The sequence below is a fragment of the Lactuca virosa genome, chromosome 7 (assembly GCF_052849685.1).
Source record: "Lactuca virosa cultivar CGN04683 chromosome 7, Lactuca_virosa_CGN04683_v6, whole genome shotgun sequence".
NCBI lineage: Eukaryota > Viridiplantae > Streptophyta > Magnoliopsida > Asterales > Asteraceae > Lactuca > Lactuca virosa.
Genome location: NC_136432.1, coordinates 18,475,342 through 18,498,039, shown reverse-complemented (window position 1 = coordinate 18,498,039; position 22,698 = coordinate 18,475,342). Strand labels below are relative to the sequence as shown.

The 22,698-nt window shown below is 33.5% G+C and overlaps 1 long non-coding RNA gene across 1 annotated transcript; it reads left to right on the top strand.

Moving 5' to 3' along the window:
• Nucleotides 1–3,143: 3,143 nt before the first annotated feature.
• On the top strand, nt 3,144–21,585 carry LOC145125817 (uncharacterized). The gene is made up of 2 exons (XR_013716160.1): nt 3,144–3,364; nt 21,169–21,585. It is a non-coding gene; the product is annotated as an uncharacterized LOC145125817 (long non-coding RNA).
• The last annotated feature ends 1,113 nt before the right edge of the window (nt 21,586–22,698 follow it).

Below are 22,698 nucleotides of genomic sequence, written 5' to 3'. Positions count from 1 at the left end.
TAGACACAATTATGTTCTCAAAAATATTTTACAAAACGTTACTTTACTTTCAAAGGTTTATATATAACTCTTTTCCTTACTCTTAAAATGTTTTTTAACAAAACTCTTTTCTTTAATTTTTAAAAACTTTTACTAGATCTTTACTTTACTCTTAAAATCATGCAAATGATATGTATGCAATGCATGATCTACAACTACTGCTCTTCTTGCTATATTATTCTTACTCTACTGTTGATTCTACTTATCGGTTAAAAACAGATTCTATATTTTTATAAATAAGGCCTAATCACATTTAGTGATACCCCAAGTCTAGACCAAAACGAGAAGAATATATCAACACATCTTGGCTCTCATTTCCATAATGCATCTTATGCGTGAAGAGAGGTACCATCCTGATAAAGTATTCTCGTCCCATTAAGGGGACACATCCAAGCCAAGTAATAAAATCAGTTCTTATACAAGTTAATCACACATAAATGCAACTACATTATATATATGCATAATCACCACTTTTTATGCAAGTCGATCACACATAAATGTCATGGTATGCATATGCTATAATATAAGCTATAAACGATCTTGAAACACTAATAATTTTGCATAAAACCATAACACATAAGCTTTAACATTGCCAAGTAATAAATCATATAGCATGCTTTATAAAAATTCATATTTGTTTTATAAGAAATCCATGTAAAACATTTAAGTATTACTTTATAAGAAAGTCTTTCAAAACATTTAACTATTGCTTTATAAGAAAATTTTTCAAAACTTTAACTATCGCTTTATAAGAAAGCCCTTTAAAGCATTTAACCATTGCTTTATAATAAATCTCTATAAAACATTTAAACATTACATTATACGGAAGCCCTTTTGAAACACAAAACATTTTATATAAGCCATGTATCCCATAGTGGGGAAAAAGCCACATCTATTCACCTGGAGAGACCAGGTAGCTTATAGTCTCAATCCACTTTCGATGTTATTTGATCTTACATCAAACCTATTTTATTCCAACAATTTTGTTTATCATCAATGCAATATTCCATAACTATTTCATATTTTTATTTGGTATTTTATTACATAAGCATCCATTTTATAATCTTTTTTCTCATTTTTCACAAATAGCAATTTACATTACTTTTACCAACTTACTTTAACTTAGAAACTTGTTTTAAACTCATAGTTAATCAATGACTATATTAATCTAGTCATTCTAATGTAATTGTATTACATTCCAATATGTAACCATGCTTTACAAAAGCTTAATAACCATTTTTGTCATTTTTTGTCCTAGTTTGATAACTTAATCTGAAGTTCATGTATTCTTGTGTTTAACTCAGTGATATGTAGCTCAATAGTGCACAAATAGTGATTAAGACATGCATAAAGCTTTGTAAGACCTTTTAAATCATTTTTCGTTCCGACACTTTTTGATCATTTTCTCATTTAGGCATATAATACTTTGCCTAAATGTGAGTCTCTCGAGTTTTAGTATGTTATTTCAACAAATTTCTGGTTCTAACAAGTTTATAAAGTAATACCTATTAGATATCAAAATATCATTCACTTTGCTCTTTTATGTCATTTTTTTTGCATTTTGACCCGTTAAAGTTTCTAAAATAGAAAGTGTTGAAAACTTTATATCCCAGTTTTTTATAATATTAATTTAAGTCCATTTTGATGTGCTCCTATGTGCTAAAACGGTAATTTTTTAGTTTGATTGTTTTAAAATTTACAAACCTTTTTCACTAAACTTAATCATATCTTAGTTACAATTTATATCCCATATTTTATTAACTTATTTTAAGCCAGTCCTATCTAATTTATCCAAAAATCTCAAATTTTTCACAAAGTAGAAAATTTTAATTTTTTTTAAAAAGTCAAAAAACTCAACTTGTCATTTTTTACATCAAAAGTGTGTTCATAGTTGAATTTTGACATTCGTAGATTTTTCATACTAATTCCAAATGAGTTTATTATTTTTTATTCACCACCTCTCCATCTCAACTATATTTTAGTCTCTGTAATCAACAGATTTGGATATGTATAGCTCAATTTATACAACCCTAAAGATGGTACTTCCACACTTTAATTTCTAACTTTGTGCATAACTTTTTCTCAACTTGGGGATACTCATAACCTATTCATATGAACTTGGATTGGGTTAATCCTTCTGATATGTGTTATTTTGTGTTTTGGCTACAAGTTAGCTATAAAAAACGAATTGGTTTGCTTAATTTATGTTCAGCTTACATAGCCTCAAACATGGGTTGTTGGGCATAAAATTACCAAAATTCATCACTCTAAAATTACTCATTTTTATGCTTCTTTCGATTCCAATGGTGTATTACATGTTACTTGAACAATTATGTATGTTTTAAACTTAATGTTACTACCTACTAGCTTCAAAAGGTTGTTTGTCCAAGTTTTAAGACCCTTTGCACAAGCACAAACCAATAAACATTTTACCCATTGCATTCCATTCTCATTAGATGATGGAATTCTTGATTTTATTCCAACTTCAACAAAGTATTATTAAACTCCTAAGTATTTTCATGATTTTTTTAATACATCCTTTTACATAAATTACTTGTTTTCTTTAGTTTTTGCACAACATAGACTAATGATCAAATTTACATCTTCCTTTCCATATAAAAATCTAATTTCCATTAGCATCAAGAACTTCAAGCAACATCACTCTTTCTTTTCAATTATCCACATAAACTTAATGACTTGGTGTTTTCTAAACTTATCATAGAAAGTATTCTAGGAATCCGAATCAAACTTCAACATGCAACAATTAAATTCCAAATAGTTGTTTTAGTTATAGTCAAGATTTAGAGAGGTACCTTCAGGAAATTATCCTATAAATGAGGAATTAAAAACTTTATGGGGTTACCCATCTTTTTCGGCCATCACACAACCCTATGCCGCCAACAGAACACTAGCAGCAACAGCTTCTGTAACAACCCAAATTTTCTTTCAATTACAAGGTTAGCATTATGTTATGTTTCTTTTATTTGGATTGAACTTTTCTTGGTTTTAAGATGTTGTTTGGGGGGTCAAAGTGTAATAAAATAAAACTTGAGCCTATATATGGGTCAAAGGGACATTTTGTCGTACTTTGAGAGTCTAAAGTGAAATTTATGGTCTATTTAAGGTATCCTAACCTAGATGACAAATTCTTATCCTATTTGCAGCCACCAAATATAGAGAGAATGAGTTCTAACTGAGGTTTTCTTTTTCTATTAATCAAGAGTGATTCAAGTGAATAAGTGTTGCATTTTGAAGGAATTATGGGCTTGGAGATTGTTTCTACTCTCATCATCTTGCTTCTTTGTGTCCTCTGGAGTTCCAGAAAGTAAGAACTTCATCCATGATCCATTTCTTTGTTTTGCTTTAATAGAAACTTGCAGGTTGCAAATTCTTTCACAAACATAATTTTTTGTGTAAGTTGTGTCGATTCTTGCTTATGGTGGATATGGACTATATGAGAATGTCTCTTGTGATTGAAAACACCCCACAGAGGGTTTAGATGGGGTCAGGAAAGATTAGGATTAAAGATTTCGACCCTTGAATCGTTACAAAAATGTGTATACCCTCAGTATGTGAGACGTACTATGTCTGAATTGAGATCTAATATGAAAAACACAATGTTTGCTTATGGATTACGCGACGCACAGCGTTGCAAAAACATGACTAGTCCTATGTACTTGACTCACGAACGAGACGTGTTGACCACCAAAATGTGACGCGTCATATCACTAAATCATGATTGGGTCTATGTACATGACTCAAGAACGCAACATGTATACCTTGTATACACGACGTGCAATTCCTATGTTCATGCCATATATGTCGTTTGGTGCTCGATTCTTATAGTTAAGGGTGTTCAAAAATATTTGTTTCCAAAAATCTAAAAATTTGATCTGAAAATATTTGATTTTGGGATATCCAAAAATATTTGAAATTTCGGATATTCGAAAATGGATATCCGGATTTTCAGATATCCGATTTTTTGGATTCAGATTCGGATAGTGATTTTATAAATTTTTAGATCGGATATCCGAAATTTGAAAAAAAAAATATAGTTTTTTATATTTTTCTAAAATATATTTGTTGTTTCTAAAATTAAACAAGAAAATATGGAACATAGTTAGTTGTTAACGTATGTCTTGTTTACAATGACTATTATTTATATTCATGTAGTAGTTGTATACATGCATTACTTCATGTCTTAACGTTTATACCGAAATGAATACATAAACTTTGAAATTATTAATATAAAAGTAAATGTTAATTTCACAAAACTAATCATCTACTATTTGTTCCCATCTTTTATTTGTATAATTCATTTATGAATCTTTTTGGTTAAATTGAATCACTATTATATGAAAGTACTTTATATGAAAGCAGTATTAATATCTTTACCATCGTACTACTATATAACCCATTATTTTTAATATCTTTTATTTAAAATATGTAATTTTGTATCATGTGTGTATGGAAATTATAATTTTCATGGTAAAACAAACGAATAACTCGTATGACGTACTATATATATATATATATATATATATATATATATATATATATATATATATATATATATATATATATATATATATATATATATATATATATAAAAGCATAGTTTCAAATGCTTGGAAAACAAATAGTCATGATAACACTTTCAGATTAAAGTATTTTGATGTTACAAACGAAATCTCCAATCAGATAAAACTCAGTATGAGATTCAAGAATGGAGAATGGAATGATGTTATGATCTTGAGAGTACCATAATAACGACCAAACACAAGTATATCACCCTTTTCTGTAAATTAACAGAAGAAAATAGTTTCATAACCATCAATTAACTATAAAATTGTCACTAAAAACATATTCAAGATAAGAGTTAAAACCGGGTCAATTTTCTCAAATTTGGACTTCTATGCATTCTCAAATTCGACCCCAGCCAGGGGCTTTGCCCCTTGGACCCCACCGGGCGTTTCCACTCCTTGGACCCAGCTACCAGGGGCAGTGCCCCTGGACCCCCGTGGATCAGGGGCTTCACCCCTAAATAACAATGTACATTAAATAAAGAAAAACGCAAACAAATGTGCACTCCGCGCCATCCTTACTTGTTCCATATTTGTCAAAATCACATTTGTCAACAAGATAGTCCCATTACACTTAAATAACATTGACAACATAAAATTACCAACAACCCCCCCCCCCCCCCATTTAAGTGTAATCTTGATTAACTTAAAGCAAATTCATAACAAAACAACAAACTAATGCATAAATGAAATATGGTGAAGATTGAATTTCATATTAGTACATTACTCATATGAAATATTTGAATATCAAGGTGTCACTAAGGACTGAACCCTTTCTATTCACTGTGAATACATGAAGATAATATACACAACAGTTTATGTAACGCCCGTAGATCCGGGCTAGTCAGTTTAGAGATAATAGGGGTCGAAAACGACTTTTCGACAAAAGATTATTTAGAATAAATAATCTTAACCAAGTTGTATAATATGTCTCAAGGGTTCCGTATATATAAAGAACGCCGAAATCCGAGTTATAACGAAGAAGTTATGACCCGTCAAAGTTTTACGGCAAAACCGGCACGACACCGGGAAGCGTAAATAGTGAATTTACGATAGAGCGAGTTTTAGCCTTAGCGATCTAAACGAAAGTCGTAGAATACGTTAAACCGAGAGCGTCTATAAAAAGAACGCCCAAATCTGACTTCGTATGAGTAAGTTATGATTTTTCGAAGTTTCGGCTTAGCAGTGTACAGCCCGAAGTTCGAATATTAGACCGAGCGGTTTTTAGCCGACACAACCTAAACGAGAATCGAAGATCTCGTTATTTGTAGCGTAACGATAAAAAGACAGACGAAAACGGACGTCGGACGAAGAAGTTATGAATTTTTAACGGACCAATCCTGTCCCGGCCTGTTAAAAATATAACTTTTAAAATAAAGTCAAAATTAGCCAACGGAGTCTAAACGAAAGTTGTAGAGTGCGTTCCCGCCTACGCGTGGATATAAAGAACGTCGAAAACGGAGCTCGTATGCGAAAGTTATGATTTTTAGAAGTCGGGAAAGAAAAATGCGAAACTGCGAGGGGGGTGATGACGTGGCTCAATCAGGGTCGTCGCTTGCTGATCACGGTCTGGTCTTCGGATTCGGACACGTCTCCTCGCTTCGCCCTACGCCCCGCGTCCAAGGTTGCTACGCCCAGCGTACCTTCGGACCTTATCCTCTTCCGAGTGCGAGTCAGCTGTACGCGAGCTGGAGCCTTATCCTGGGCGTAGCTGAATCCGACGCCCAGCGTAAATCCGAGATCAGGCGCCTATAAAAGGCATGCGAAGGGTTTCGAGTTTTTCACACATTTTCACACCAATTCTCTTTCTCTCTCTAGTTTCTTTCTCTCTCTAAGACCCCAAACCACCCCTAAACCCTAGGAAAAACCCCTAGCACCCAAAGGAAGCCCCGAGGCTCCCGGAGTCCCGAGAAAAAGGGTCTTTCGGTTCGGAAACGCTGCTCCGAGCAAAGCCCGGTTTTTAATAAAACCCGCTGTAAGTAAGCTACGCCTATGCAATCTTTAATATAACTTTTAAATAATTATAGTAATGTTATTAGGTCCTTAAAATAATTATTTGGGTTATTATTATGAGTTATATTGAGTGTTATTTAACGCTTATATAATAATAATAATAATAGCTAAACTATTAATTCGTCGCGGTTAACGTTAGACTAAACCCTAGTGGTATTGATACTAGGTTTTGTCAAGGGAAATTGTTTTGAGATAACGAAGCGCTGTTCGAGTACCGAGTCACCACCTTATCAGGTGAGTGCATAGTTACTTTCATCTTACACATAGATATGAAGTATTTTATATAAACTACGTGTTATGTGTGCATATTATCTGTATACTTGCTATCTATGCTGGATGAACGATTTTATACAAGTTTTATAGGATTTAAACTGTATATGTAATTATATATACATAATATGTTGGGTAAAACATGGGTAGATGGAATATGAGTTAGATGATGAGTTGAGAGGTGTTATAGACCACGAGGTGAGTGTGAGAGGTGGACGATGTGAGAAGCCTTTCCCAAATGATGGCCCCGTCATCTAGCAGAGTATGGATGACAACCACAGACTATTCTAGACAGTCTAGTGGAACGCTAGCAGGCTCGCAACCTGTAGGTGTTGTGAACGATGTGTTCACCTGGTGTACTCTAAACCCTGGCGATCATGCAGACTTGGTGCCTAAACCTTGGCGATCATGCAGACTTGGTGCCAAAACCCTGGCGACTATGCGGACTTAGTGCATGTTGTATAAACCATGGCGACTATGCAGACTTAGTGCCTAAACCCTGATGACTATGCGGACTTAGTGCCTATTGTATAAATCCTGGCGACTATGCAGACTTAGTGCCTAAACCCCGGTGACGATGGACTTCGTGCCGATTCCTTAGGATGATCCTTAGGAATGAATGAACGAGGAATAGTTGATTCTTAGGGTAGATCCTTAAAAGTAAAGAAGATAATGGGGATGGGTAATTGGGTTGATTATTTGATGTTTAAACATAATAATTATATTATTGTGGGTTGAAAACCCTATGTACTCACCAGGTTTCCCAACCTGACCCACTCAAGCTTATTTATATCACAGGTGTCAATATGAAGCTACTTTACACTGAGAGATTTAAAAGAGATATAGATCACTAGTGTAAATGAATGTAAGTTCTGTTTATGCTTATGTTTCTGTATTGATGATGGCATCCCAAATGTTTTAAAATGAATAAAAATACATTTCTTCGGAAATGCTTTGATAATGTATTTATCATGTTTTACTGGTAACAAATTCCGCAACATTTTTATTAAAAGAAGTACTCTGATTTTTATAAAGCATAAACAAAATCGATCTTTTCTGGCCGTGAAAATGGGGATGTCACAGTTTACATACTCAAAAGTTCTAACTTGATATTATATTTTACTAGCATGTGTCATATCCTTCAATAAGCATATCAAAGCTAAGTCCCAGTTGTTAAACTTCATGCTTATATAGGTAGTCCTTTTATTCTTGCACCTGCTAGTTCAATTTTTCAAAAAACTATTAAGAAATAAAATTTCAACGTCCTTTACTTGTAGTATTAAACACATACCTTGGGATGATGTTAATAATGTGTTCTAATCTTCAAATATCAAGTTTTCCACATTGAATTTAGCATCTAATATAACAATAGATAGGAATTAGGTATCTTAATATGAAAGTTTACAAGTGGACTTTAAACCCATCCCTACAGCCGCCTTGTGCACAAGATCTCTTGCTAACTCTTTGGTTAAATGATCGGCTAAATTCAGCTGAGTTCTCACAAACTCCACAAATATCACACCATTCATGATGAGCTCACAAATCATGTTATATATAAAACCTGAATGTCTAGACTTCCTATTATACACTTGAATATAAGCCTTAGCCAAAGTAGCAACGCTATCAAACCTTATAGAAATGGTGGATATCGGTTTGGGACATAACGGAATTTCATAAATTAAATCCCTTAGCCACTCTGCTTCTTTACCAACAGCAACCAATTCATGCTACAAATTCGGACTGCATATTGGATTTTGTAATATAAGTCTGTTTCTTGGATGCCCAATAAATTGTACCTCCTCCAAGAAGGAATACACAACCACTTGTAGATGATTGATCCTCCAAATTGGTAATCCAACTAGCATCAGAATAACCTACTAAAACAGAAGGGAATCCACTAAATGTCAACCCATGATTCATGGTTCCTTACTTGAATACTCGATTTAAATCTTGCCAATGATGTGAACTAGGATTTCTAGTATACCTACTAAGATTTCCTAGAACATATTCTATATTTGGCCTAGTGTTAATCATGGCATACATAAAACATACAATAGCTCTTAAGTACACAAGTTGAGACACTGGAGATTCCTTATTAGGTAGAAGCTTAAGATTAGGATCTATAGGAGTGCTAACTAGAGAACAATTTTCAAAGTTCAAATTTTTCAATATCTTCTCAATGTAATGAGATTGAGTAGTTTAAATTCCATTTCTTCCTTGTTTGATTCTTATGCTAAGAATCACCTCATCCTCTCCTGGGTCTTTCATATCAAAACTAGATGATAAGAATTTCTTGGTTTTATCAACTTGATCTCGATCAGTACCATAAATCAACATATCATCCACATATAGAAAAATTATAACTCCTTTACCATAAGTATCAAATTTGCTATTTACACACTTTTAGCTTGATTTTATGCAAAACCGTTATACATGAACGCATCATCAAACTTTTAATGCCATTATTTTGGTGCCTTTTTAGACCATACAATGATTTCTTCAACTTGCACAACTTGTTTTCATTTCCAAACTTCACAAACCCCTCATGTTGTTTCATGTAAATCTTCTCATCCAATTCACCATTGAAGAACGTAGTTTTCACATATATTTGGTGAATCACGGGATTATATATAGCTGTAAGAGCTAATAAAAATCTAATAGTGGAAATCCTAGCAACGAGAACATAAGTATCAAAGAACTCAATACCTTCTTTTTGCCTAAAACCTTGGATAACCAATATGGCTTTGTACTTATATATGGTGCCATCTACTTTCATTTTTCTTTTGAGGATTTATTTCCAACCTAATGCTTTGCATCTAGGAGGCAAATCAGCCAATACCCAGGTATCATTATTCATGATAGAATCAATCCCAACTTAGGTTGCTTCCTTTTAGAAAGAAACATCCCTAGAAGCCATCGTCTTACTAAAAGTTTTTGGATCCTCCTCGATAATAAAACACTATTAATGTTGATACACAGTCTCATCACTTCTTCCCTCAACTAAATAAAGTTGAAAATCATATCCAAAAGACTTAGCTTTTCTAGATCTAGTGATTTTCCTAGGTTCAGATGGTCCAGGTACGGAATCTAGGGATGAGATTTAAAATCGGACCAAAACCGGAACCGTTAGAACTGGAACATGTAGAACATGTTCGGGTCCCGGTTTTAAAGAATGGTTTTATCCGGGTTCCAAGCAATCTTGGTTTTTGGGTCCTTCGGGTCTGGGTAAACAGGGTTTAAGAACCGACACTGATGTTAGGAACGGTTTTAGCAGCCGGAACTGGTTTCTGTGAAAATTTTAAACTATGCATATCTCATTCGTTTGAAGTCGGATTGGCATGAAGTTTTTTCCAAAGTGTATTTTATTGTTTTTACATAATTTTAGACCTAATATTTGTCATTTTTGGTTTCATATTAATTGAGTTATAGTCCCCTAAAGTCGGGATATCAAAGCTGGAAATTTTCTATTTTTCAACTTTTTTTGTATTTTGTGAAAGTTTTAAAACATGTATATCTAATTCGTTTAAAGTCGGATTCGCATGCGTTTTTCCAACGTGTAGTTTAGAGTTTGTACATGATTTTAGACTACAATTTTGTCATTTTTGGTTTCATATTTCATTGACTTACAGTCCCCCAAATTCGGGATATCAAAGCTGGAAATTCTTTGTTTTTCAGCTTTTTTTGTATTATGTGAAATTTTAAAACATGCATATCTAATTCGTTTGAAGTCAGACTATCATGAGGTATTTTCCAACGTGTAGTTTAGAGTTTTTACATGATTTTAGACTATAAATTTGTCATTTGTGGTTTAATATTTAATGACTTATAGTCTCCCAAAGTCGTGATATCAAAAGCTGGAAATTTTCAAAGTTCAACCACTAAGTAATTATCAAAAAAATTCGGTTTTTTCAGGTTTTCAGGTTTTCGGTTCTAGACCCACTTTACCCGGTTCCAACCTACCCACTTTGATGTTTCCGGGTTTTCCGGTTCTAGACCCACTTTACTCGGGACCTTACTTGGAACCGATCCGGAACTGGTTCCTATATACCGGTCCGGTTTTCGGTCCTACAAAATTCCGTTAACCGGTTCTCGGTTTTTCCAGGACTGAGTCTATTCGGGACGGGTTTGGACCCACTTTCATCCCTAATAAAATATGTACCACCAGAAACATCTTCATCTTGAGTTGAGTTATTGCTAGAAGATTTATGAATCATGTCCCTTGGTCTAGGTATAGATGTAAACCTCTCTTCATCAAATATAGCATCTTTTGACTCTATAACATTGTTCACAAACACATAGTCATTTGATTCTAAAACATAGATGATTTGGATTGCTCAGCATACCCAATGAAAATACAATATATGCCTTTCTCACCCAAGTTTTTCATTGGGGTTCAGTGAGCCTTACACTTGCTCTACAACCCCAAACTTTGAGATAACTCAAATTTGGTACCTTTTTATACCAAAGTTCATAAAGGGTATTTTTACTCCTTTTTGTTTGGAGTTCTATTCAATATATAATAGGTTGTCAACATAGCCTCAACCCAAAATCCTTCACTCATACCAGAATAAAATAACATGGATTTAACTATTACTTTAAATTCTTATTCTTCCTTTCAGCCACACCATTTTGTTGAGGCGTGTAAGGATTCGTGGTTTGGTTTATTATTCCAGTAAATTCGAAATAAACAGGATCATAATACTCATAAGCTAGGGGTTCTACCCCTTGGACACCGCTAGGGATTGCCACACCTTAGACCCCGCTACCAGGGGCGATACCATCGGACCACCGTGGTTCGTGGAATTAGTCCCGAAATAACAGTGCACTTAAAATCACGACGAACTCAAACAAGTGTGCACTCCACACCACCTTTACTTGTTCAATATTTGCCAAGATCACATTTGTCAACAAGTTAATCTCATTACACTTAAATAACATTGATAACATAAATCACTAACACTAATCATATGAAGTAGATAAAGGCCAAAATGTTTTTTTTCGGATACCAAAATCCACTATCCGAAATTTTCGGGTATCCGAATGTTCGTATATATAGTTTTGAGCACCGTTACTTATTGGGTCTTCGTTTGCTTTTTATTGTGGTCAGTAGCTTTGGTGTGAACCTAATTTCCTGTTGGTCTCTTTACTGTTTGGAGTTGATGTGGGTCATTATACTTTTCTAAATCAAGTACATAGTCGAAAACAACCTCTTTCGTAAATGACCATACTAATTCATAGTAGGCTATTATCTATTTGTTGAAACACATGAACTCTATTGTTTGTTACCTATGACATATGATGATGTTTGAAAATTGGTATAAGTCATAATTTGGTTCATGATTGGATTGAATGTTATATGCATTGCAATACTATGGTTTATGAATGCATGACACAAGATTATGTTTTGATGGTCATTTTTAGTACATATATGATTCGACTTAGTATTTTTTCCTTTTGTATTTTCTTAAAGATGCAAATGATAAATAAAATTCCCTAAAACCTAGTTTTTGAATTTATATTAAATAAGATAGATCTTAACATTTTATTTGGCTAATCAACTTATGGTTTCTACATTCTAAAAGCCCAAATAAATAATTTGAATTCATTAAGAGTCCAATTATATATTTTTTATTTTAGGTATTAGGGTGCACATATTCATTAGTGGATGATGCAATTTGGCTGGCGGTACCACTAGTGGCACGATTACGTCGAAAAATTGATCACGCGGATGAAGCATCTTGTGTGTTGTTGAACTCATCCAAATTGATGGCTTTTTTACTGGCTTTTTCTTTTCCCCACTATTTGAGAGTTGACTGGTCAGAGAATATATATATATATATATATATATATATATATATATATATATATGTGTGTGTGTGTGTGTATGTGTGTGTGCGTGTGTGCGTGTGTGCACGTGTATGTTTGTGTGTGTGTGTGAAAGTTCATTTGAGATCAAGGGAATTTTGTGAGACAAGGGGACATATTTCTGGGTGTCAAAAAATTATATATATATATATATATATATATATATATATATATATATATATGAAAAAAAATTAAAAATGTAAAAAATATACATATTTATATACTAACTGTTGAAACTGTTTTTAAAATAAATATAAACAAAAAAATCATTTTCAATGATGTTAGAATATATAGAATATACAGAATATGTGTACATATTCTAGAATATTTACACATATTTTGCATAGTCTATATATTCTTGTAGGGTTATGAGAGTCTTTTTGCCACAAAGACGCACAACGGAAGCATACAAATAATCTAAACATAAACTCATGAACCCAAGAGAATATATATGTTCAATCATGTCTAGGAAACCTAATAAGCAAAGAAACAAAAAACAAAGAGAACATACTTTTGTGGCCTTTGATTTTTTAGTATTCGCTTGTTGATCGAATTTTGGAGGATCCAACGATAATCTCTCTTAATGATCAACAACGCTAGAAATCACCAAAACTTGAACCCGCTCGAAAACCAGACTCGTTTGAAACTCAGAGCCTGCTTCGCGACACGTGGGACCTTCTATCGTGGTGCATCGACTAGGGTTTAGGGTATTTTGACATCTGGAGAGCACCATCGAATTTATGAGGGTTTTGACAAATTTCTCTCTCGTCTAATCCAGTTTTAGGCCTCTCTATTTATAGGGGAATGATTCGAAACCTAAATATAAGTATATGGTCTCAGAATAATTATCCTTAACTTTGGTAATTATCTGATAGTCAAATCCTTTATCTATAACATTCCAGATTTCTCATGTATCTTTTAATTAATTAAACAGTTAATTAATTAACAAACTAAAACCCTATCATTAATCACTTTCCAGTTCTACTCATTTTGTTCTTTCATGTAATCCACTAGGATACTGATATTAATATTAATATTACCGACTTATTGTGGATATGGTCACCATCTCCCAATAGCTCCTACTTGCAAAAGACACCAACATAGTCTAGTTCAATACTTACTAACAATAGACAGCGAGTGTGTAGTCTAATTGTAACTATTGTACTTATCGCAACTTGGAAATACACAGACCTTTAAAAAGGTGATTTTAAATTCCTTTGATCTTCATGATATCTATATTAGCTTGATTCAAGGATAATGAGTCAGTCTCAATGTTCAAGATCATCTTCCTCGATAGATATTTGTGACGACCTAATCACATTGACTATTGATCTTACCAACTCAGTCTCAGCTCGGCCAAACGTTCGATTGTCAACACCAAATCATCGAGGGACCCACAGATATCGACTTCTCCCATTATGGCTGAAGGATCAAATAAATATTGACTACATTGGCTGATCAAACCTTGTATGGCTGCCAGTTACAGGCAACATTGGAGAAAGACCAAGGCACAAAAGATTGTAGACCAGAACCTCATATATCTCAATTTGAAGAATATTAAATATAGCCATCTCAGAATTACTCATGACATGATCCATGGAGCAATCTCTAAATGTGGTTACTCTAATACCTAAACTCTCCATTTTCAAGTACTCATGAGTATTAGTCACATACTATGCTATGTTCATTCCTATGAATAATCTGAAGGGTTTTGAGCATTCTAACACTCCTAAGGTGTTCATGCAACCCTAGAAACCTTGGATCTATGTTTGACTAAGATACATGCAAAATTGATTTCCAAGGTTCATAATCCTAACTAGCATACATGGGGAACTTTTAACATAAAAGTAAGCTAGAAAAACATACCTTGTAGTAGTTTGGATTCCTTGAAAACCTTGAGAGCCTAGCACCCCAAGTGTGATGCCTCAAATGTTTCACACAACACCAAATACACTTGGAATAAACTTTGAGAAAAATGTCACACTACTGAAATCGGCTAGCCCTCTTCTTTCTTGCTTAAGTGCTGATTTTGGTGAATAACATGATGCTTATATAGTGTGTTACAATTAGGGTTACACCATGTAAACCCTAATTGTCATGACCTTTCATTTCCATGACCCATGGGTTATATAACCACCATGGAGCATCCATGGAGCATCCTATGGGTTTTAGCCCAACTTGATAATCCATGGAGCTTTAGCCCACTATACAAGTATGAGTGATTTACACAATCAACCCATATATTTAATTAGTCTTCTTTTGATCACTTAATTAATTCCAAATTAATTCTTGATCAATACTAATTAAATAATACTATTAATATATTAGAACTTATAATATATTAATAAACCATAAGTGTTATTTCTCTCATTTTAGTCTATCCAAATGCATGATGTCATGCCACCCAAATGGACCATGCCAAACCGGGTCAAGTACATACCATAAATAGTTATGGATTTAGACACCTTATCCAACATAATCTACCAATGCTCCGTGACAATCTTAAATCACTACTTTTTTCAAGAGTGGTGATTTAAGTCTAAACATGAAAAAAGGGAACACAAAATATATTAACCTAAATGGTTGCAACAACTTATTAATAAGTCTCAACAAAAAAATCACCAAATCAGATAAAATCCAATCTGTATCAGTTCCAAAATATCAAATTACAAACTATTTAATCAAACCAATTCACTAAAAGATCTAATGCCTATCGATCTAGTATGAGCATCATGATTAATCTGTGATAATGGTTTGGTGAGCGGATCAGCTAGATTCTCTTCAAATGATACACGACTCATAATAAATTATCCATCTTCCATGAGCTTTCTGATGTAGTGGTACTTTCCGAGTATGTGTCTTGATCGATTGTGATCACGGGGTTCTTTAGCCAAAGCAATTGCATCGCCATTGTCTCGAAAGATCTCAATTGGTTCAGATATGCCGAGAACAACACCCAAATCATTGATGAACTTCATCATCCATATTGCCTCCTTTGCAACTTCATTAGTCGCTATATATTCTGACTTTGTCATCGAATTTGCTACAGTCTCTTGCTTGGAACTCCTCCAATTCACTACTCCTCTATTGATTAAGAACACAAACCCCGACTGAGATCGGGATTCATCTCTATCAGTTTGGAAACTTGCATCCATATATCCCTTTTCGTTCAGTTCTTCCTTACCACCGTAGACCAAAAACATATCCTTAGTTCTTCTAAGATAATTAAGAATGTTCTTGACCGCGATCCACTGACTATCACCACGATCGGCCTGAGAACAAATCATCATGCTCAAGGCGTATGAAATCAAGCCTAGTATATATCATGGTGTACATGATCAATCCTAGAAAAGAAGCTTATGTGAACCGCCTCATTATATCCAGTTCTTCACTAGTGTTGGGACATTGGGTCTTACTTAATATCGTGCCAAGATGCATAGGTACAAATCCTCTCTAAGAATCTTTCATATTGAATTTCTTCAAGATATTGTCTAAGTATGTACTTTGGCTTAGTCCAATTAATCATCTATATCTATCTATATAGATCTAAATACCAAGTATATATGCAACATCCCCAATGTCCTTCATATCAAAACATTTCCCAAGACAATATTTTACACTTTGCAATGTTGGGATGGCGTTTCCTATAAGTAATATGTAATAGACATATAAATAAGGAAGATTACATCACTCCCACTAGTACTAACATATGCACGTTGCTCGTTTTCATTTCTTAAGAAACCAAACTCTTTGATGTTCTCATCAAAACAAATGTTCCATCTGCAAATGTTTGTTTGAGTCCATAAATAAAACTATCAAACTTACAGACTCTATTTGGATATTTGGGCTGTACAAAATCCTCTTTCTATGTTATACACACATCCTCAGTTAGTTTTCCGTTAAGGAAAGCGGTCTATACATCTATTTTCCATGTTTCATAGTCATGAAAAGTTATTATGGCAAGTAGTACCCTAATAGATTTGATCATTTCTACTGGCGAGAAAGTTTCCTCATAGTCAATTCCATGAGTCTGAGTATAATCTTTCATAACCAGTTGGGCTTTGAATCTGTGTACATTCCCATCCATGTCAGTCTTCTTCTTGAATACCCATTTACACCCAACATATTTTAAGGAAATGCTTAGGATCAACCAAATTCCAAACTTGGTTACCGTATATGAATTGAATATCGCGCTCGATAGACTCTTTCCATTTTTTAACCTCTTGGTTGACCATGGTTTCCTGATAGTTGCGCGGCTTATTATCATCTAACAGATTGTCATCCTCCTCAGTAATATGGAAAGCATAGAACTCGGGTGGACGACGTTCTCTATCAGATTTAAGAAGAGGGTGTGGAAGGATGTTAGATTCCTCAATAGGTTCTTCTTACTCTTGTTGAGGGCTAGTGCCAACTTCAGGTTCTTCATTGATTGACTCTTAAATCTCATCAAGATCAATCTGGCTCCCACTAGTTCCTTGAGATATCATCTCCTTTTCTCGGAAGACGACCCTTTGATCAACAAAGACTTCGCTCTCATTAGGCTTGTAAAACAAGTATCCAAAGGAATATTTGGGATAATCAACAAAGTAATACCTTTAGGATCTTGGTTCAAGTTTGTTGAGCGCTTCGCAACAAATGAAAGCCTCATAACCCCAGACCTTTATTTGTGCGAGATAGGGAAGAATCCCTTTCTATATTTTGAAATGTTTCTTAGATACCTTCTTAGTTGGAACAAAGTTTAGAATATAAGTGGAAGTTTCCAAGGCATAACCCCAGAAGTTTATTGGAAGTGTATCATGAGTCATCATAGATAGAACCATGTCTAGTAGAGTTTGATTTCTCCTTTTAGATACACCATTGTCTTATGGTGTTCTTCATGGAGCAATCTGTGAAACTATTCCACAGTTTCTAAGATGATCGTAGAATTCATCACTAATATACTCTTTGCCTCTATTAGATCGGAGAATCTTGATTTTCTTGCCCAGTTGATTCTCTACTTCTCGTTGGAATATGTTGAACACCCCCAAGGTTTCAGACTTTTGTATAATCAAATAAATATATCCATATCTACTGAAATAATCAGTAAATGTGACGAAGCACTTTTCTCCATGTCATGTGGCAGATCTGAACGATCCACATACATATGTGCGAATGAGGTCCAACATATCTTCGTCTCTTTCACAGTCACCTGTGAATGACACTTTTTCATCTTTCCAAGTAAGCAAGATTTCCATACATCATCTAACTTTAAGTTAAATGATTCCAAGATCCCATCCGACTGAAGCGTGGTGATGCGTTTCTTATATTATATGGCCAAGTCGACATGTCATAAACATTATTTATCCAAACTATCTTTGGATAAACAACACTTAATATTAAGTTATCATTTTTCCTCAAACCTATAACAGTTTCATAAATGTCATTGCACGGATTTGCTTTAACGCAAAGATTATTATCCTTGAAAACCAAAATGCCACCATTCTTATTATCAACCCCAAAAGTGAAACCATCACGATACAATGCATGAAAGGAAATAATGTTTCGTGCCATATAAGGTGAATAGCAATAATCTATTAAATTAATTGAAAACCCAAAATACAAAAAAAAAGCTTGTAATCCCTAATCACAGTAACAACATTTTTGCTCTTGTTTCTCATGATCAAGTTGAGCTTGCCATGCCTTAGCTTCATACTTTGCTTTAGGCCCAGCACGTCTTTTATAAATATGAATGCCACATCCTGTGTCAGGTATCCAAGAATCAGAAGTCTAAGCATGATGGAGTTCAATCATACACATACCTGAAGTGTCAATGCATTTGGCCTTGTTCTTCTTGATATCCTCCAGGTACTTTGGGCATCTACTTTTCCAATGCCCTTTTCTTGGCAGTAGAAGCAGATGGCCTCCTTAGGGTCACTTACTAGTGCTATGTCAGAATTAACCTTCTTTGGGTTTAGATTGGACTCTCCAAGTTTGCCATTTCCCTTGCCTGTGGCATGATAAGTCTTCTTCCTTTTGACACCACCTTCCCTAAAGGCTAGAACTAGGGTGGTTGAGCTGGTGCTATGAGGTTTGACCATACTAACCTCGGTGGTTTTTAACATGCCATGTAGCTCCATTAAGGACTTGTCCATATTGTTCATACTAAAACTCAAGATAAATTAGTGGTATAAACTGCTCAACGATTTGAGCACTACGTCAACAACCAACTCTTAAGGAAATGGAAACCCTTGTCGCTCAAGTTTGTCAAAGTACCCTTTCATTTTCAACACATGCGAACTTAAAGAACCACTCTCTTGAAGTTTGCAACCTAGAAGAGCCTTCACAACTTCAAATCGCTCATGTCGAGCTTGCTCTTGGAACATTTCCTTGAGCTACTCGTTCATGTAATATACACCAAGGTTCTCAAAGCTCTTTTGGTCCCCGGGAAACATGATCGGCAACATTAGACATGCGACCTCAATTGATTGATTACGATGCCTTTGGTAATCAAAATGTTCTTCTATTGTAGCATCTTCGAAAGGCTCTTTAGGCAGATACTCGTCCAGAACATATTCCTTTTTTTATATCTAAGGGTGATCCTTAGAGAACGAATCCAGTCAAGGTAGTTCGGACTAGTGAGCTTATCTCACGAGAGGAGTTGGGGCAGTGAGAAGTTTAATGATGAGGTAGGTATGGGGGAACAGGTGCACTCTCTTCGGCAATCATTTATAAGAATAAACAAAGTTTAAGAGTAGTTTGATCAATATACCTTTTAAGATAATTACCCATATATAAAATTATTTAATAAAAGGCTAGGATCCATATTTCTCTTCAAGATGCAAAGTATATTAGTTGAATTACACAACGAAATTATTCAGGTAGGAAAACTTTTTCCAAGTTCAATCTCTACGAAATTCTAGATCTGTCGAGATTTATTGACTTATGGCAATAGCATGTTAATCTCATATATGCTCATTTTAGCATTCATGACTGGATTAGCCGAGTATCATGAATCTAAATGGTGAATCAGCCATGAAAAGATAAGATGATATTCGACTCAAGTAATGCTTGAGAATCACTATTATCACATCCATTTACAACTATATCCTCACATTGACGTGCTGGTAAGCCACACACGTATCGTCAACAGAATATATATAAAAAAGGTGTATTTTTTATGGATAGCATAAGACTCGTGTTTTTACTTAATTTAGAATGAGATTTTTTTAAGACTTTTAAGTAATTACTATTAACTAAACACATCGTCTTATCAAACCCTTTTCGGTAACTCCACTCAAAACGCAAGAAGGTGGTAAGGGTGTCAAGCACTAATGCTTTTAAAATTCGAGCTCATTTGGAATCAAAGAGGCCTCTTTAAACCTTCCTTATAGCGTGAGAGTAGGTTAGCTCGGTCATGGTAAGACTGACAATGCGTTTAAACATGCGAGGACACAATATTTGTAATTTCATGTTATACATATAAATACAGTTTATATATATATATATATATATATATATATATATATATATATATATATATATATATATATATATATATATATATATATATATATATATATATATAAAGCAATTTTGAACTATTTAGCATTTTTATGTCTTTTAATTCAATTGAACATGTGAGCTAGGATGCAATGTCAATAACTAATTTAAACATATATTCAATCTTTGACCTTTAATAAATCAATTAAGCACTAATTAAGTAACTAATCCAATGAGCATTATGATTTCCAATTTCAGTAAAATTGATAGGTTTGCATGTATTCAAAATCTAGGCAGACATGTAACGGATAAATGTGCTTGATAAGAATGCCTTTCCGAGAACAGAGGCTACGCGTCGTGTAGGAGCAGCTACGCGTCGCGTACCAGGATAGAGATGCGATTTCAATAGGGGAAAATTAGGGTTTGCTTTATCGGCCCTTCGCGCCATGTAACGTGACTGACACGCCGGGAAGGCGGAAAAACAGTTTAAATCCTTACAAATTCAGTCAATTCTAAAAACTTTTAAAACTAATTGAAAATTTTTGAGATTTGGTCAAATTTGGACATACAAACTCAATTAAACACAAAAGAATGGAAATCCTAATGTGTCATAGACGTGAACAAGTAGGCTCTGATAACACTGTTGGGTTATGAGGGTCTTTTAGACACAAAGGCGCACAATGGAAGCATACAAATAATCAAAACATAAACTCATGAACCCAAAGAAAATCCATGTTTAACTATGTCTAGAAAACCTAAAAAAATGATTTAATCGAAATAAAACTTGATTGAAACAGTTTAACGAAAGAGAATATGTTTAGGATTGTTGTTTTTCGTTAATAAATCTGCAAAATAAATAATTAGTAAATAATCATGTTGGTTGACAGAGGATCGTGTTTGACATGATTCCCTTAAACAGATTTGTCATGTGTTCCCAGGGTACAACAACCAAAGGAATATGTACTACCGAATCTGGCCACTTGCCTGAAAAGATCGTCAGAAATTATATGCAGAGAGAAGGAGAAGAGAATATTTGATGTTCTATTTCAGAATGAGAAGAAAATGTCTCTTTATATATTAGTCTTTGTAATTGTACTCGTTAATGCGAAATTGAATAAATTAATTATGCATTAACTCACATTAAATGCATCTATTATAAAAATTATCTTAGGGGTTGGCCCGAAATTTCGGAGTTGCATTCGTGTCCATAGGTCGTGCCTACAAAATCCATGATTTGCACCCCATGCACGCTCATAAGTGTTGGAGTAAAACCATATATAGAAGCTTGTAAATTCATTACACATCTATATTTATAAGTCCACTAAAAGTTTGCTCATTTTTCCTATGTGGGACACATTCTCATACCCACTTTATTTGCTAACTTTATTTCCAAACTAGGCGAATGCCCGCGCATTGCGCAAAAGCATCTATATAGCTGAAATCTTTAAAATATAAGATTTTTTAAATATAACAATGATGTTGTTAAATTCGATATAATAATTTTTATACTAAGTTGATATAATATATTGATTATTTTGAATTGTATGATAATATGTACATCCATTAAAACTGCATAATCTCAATCTTTTGAATAACATCTATCCGCGAGTTACTCATGAATAAAATTAAATATAATATATGGTTTAATTTTATTTATAGTTGTTGTTATTGTTAATTTATTTTTAAAAATTTATTTGTTTAACGTTTTAATTTCTATCATTATAATTGTTTAAAACATCAAACAATTTTTTTTTATTTTAAAGGTAACAATATAATCATTTATATAGAGTTATTTTTAACTATTGTTATTGTAAGTTATTTTAAGCTACTTATTTGAAAACTTTTAACGATTATAAAGATATCTTTGTGAAATATTTTAGTTAAATTGATATTACAATTTAGTTTTTTGCATTTACCACTACAATTTATCATTTTTAACTATTCACAAAATATTCTTTGGGTTTTATAAGTGGAACTGAAATTTATATTGAAGTTGATCCTGTAATGTTATATTTAAATGAACAATTTAATTATTTTGTCCAAACTGTTCAAAAGTTGTAGCTTTAAACTGATAATGGTTTACATACAACAACATATTAAATCTAATAAATTAAGTTTAATATCTTAAAAATTAAAGACATAACTTTATAAACAGAAGTAAAAATATTATTTTAATATTAAAATTAATTTATTTATGATTGCATTTTAGGTTTGATATTTATTTACTCTTATTAATCAACTTATAGTCATTATTAGAAAGACATTGCTATTTATCACTTTTAACTATTTACAAAATATTATTTGAGTTGTTTAAGTTGAACTAAAATTTATATTTAAGTTTATCCAGTAAGGTTATATTTAAATTAACAATTTAAGTATTTTATACAAATTGTTCAAAAGTTGTAGCTTTAAAATGATAATGGTTTACATACAACAACATATTAGACCT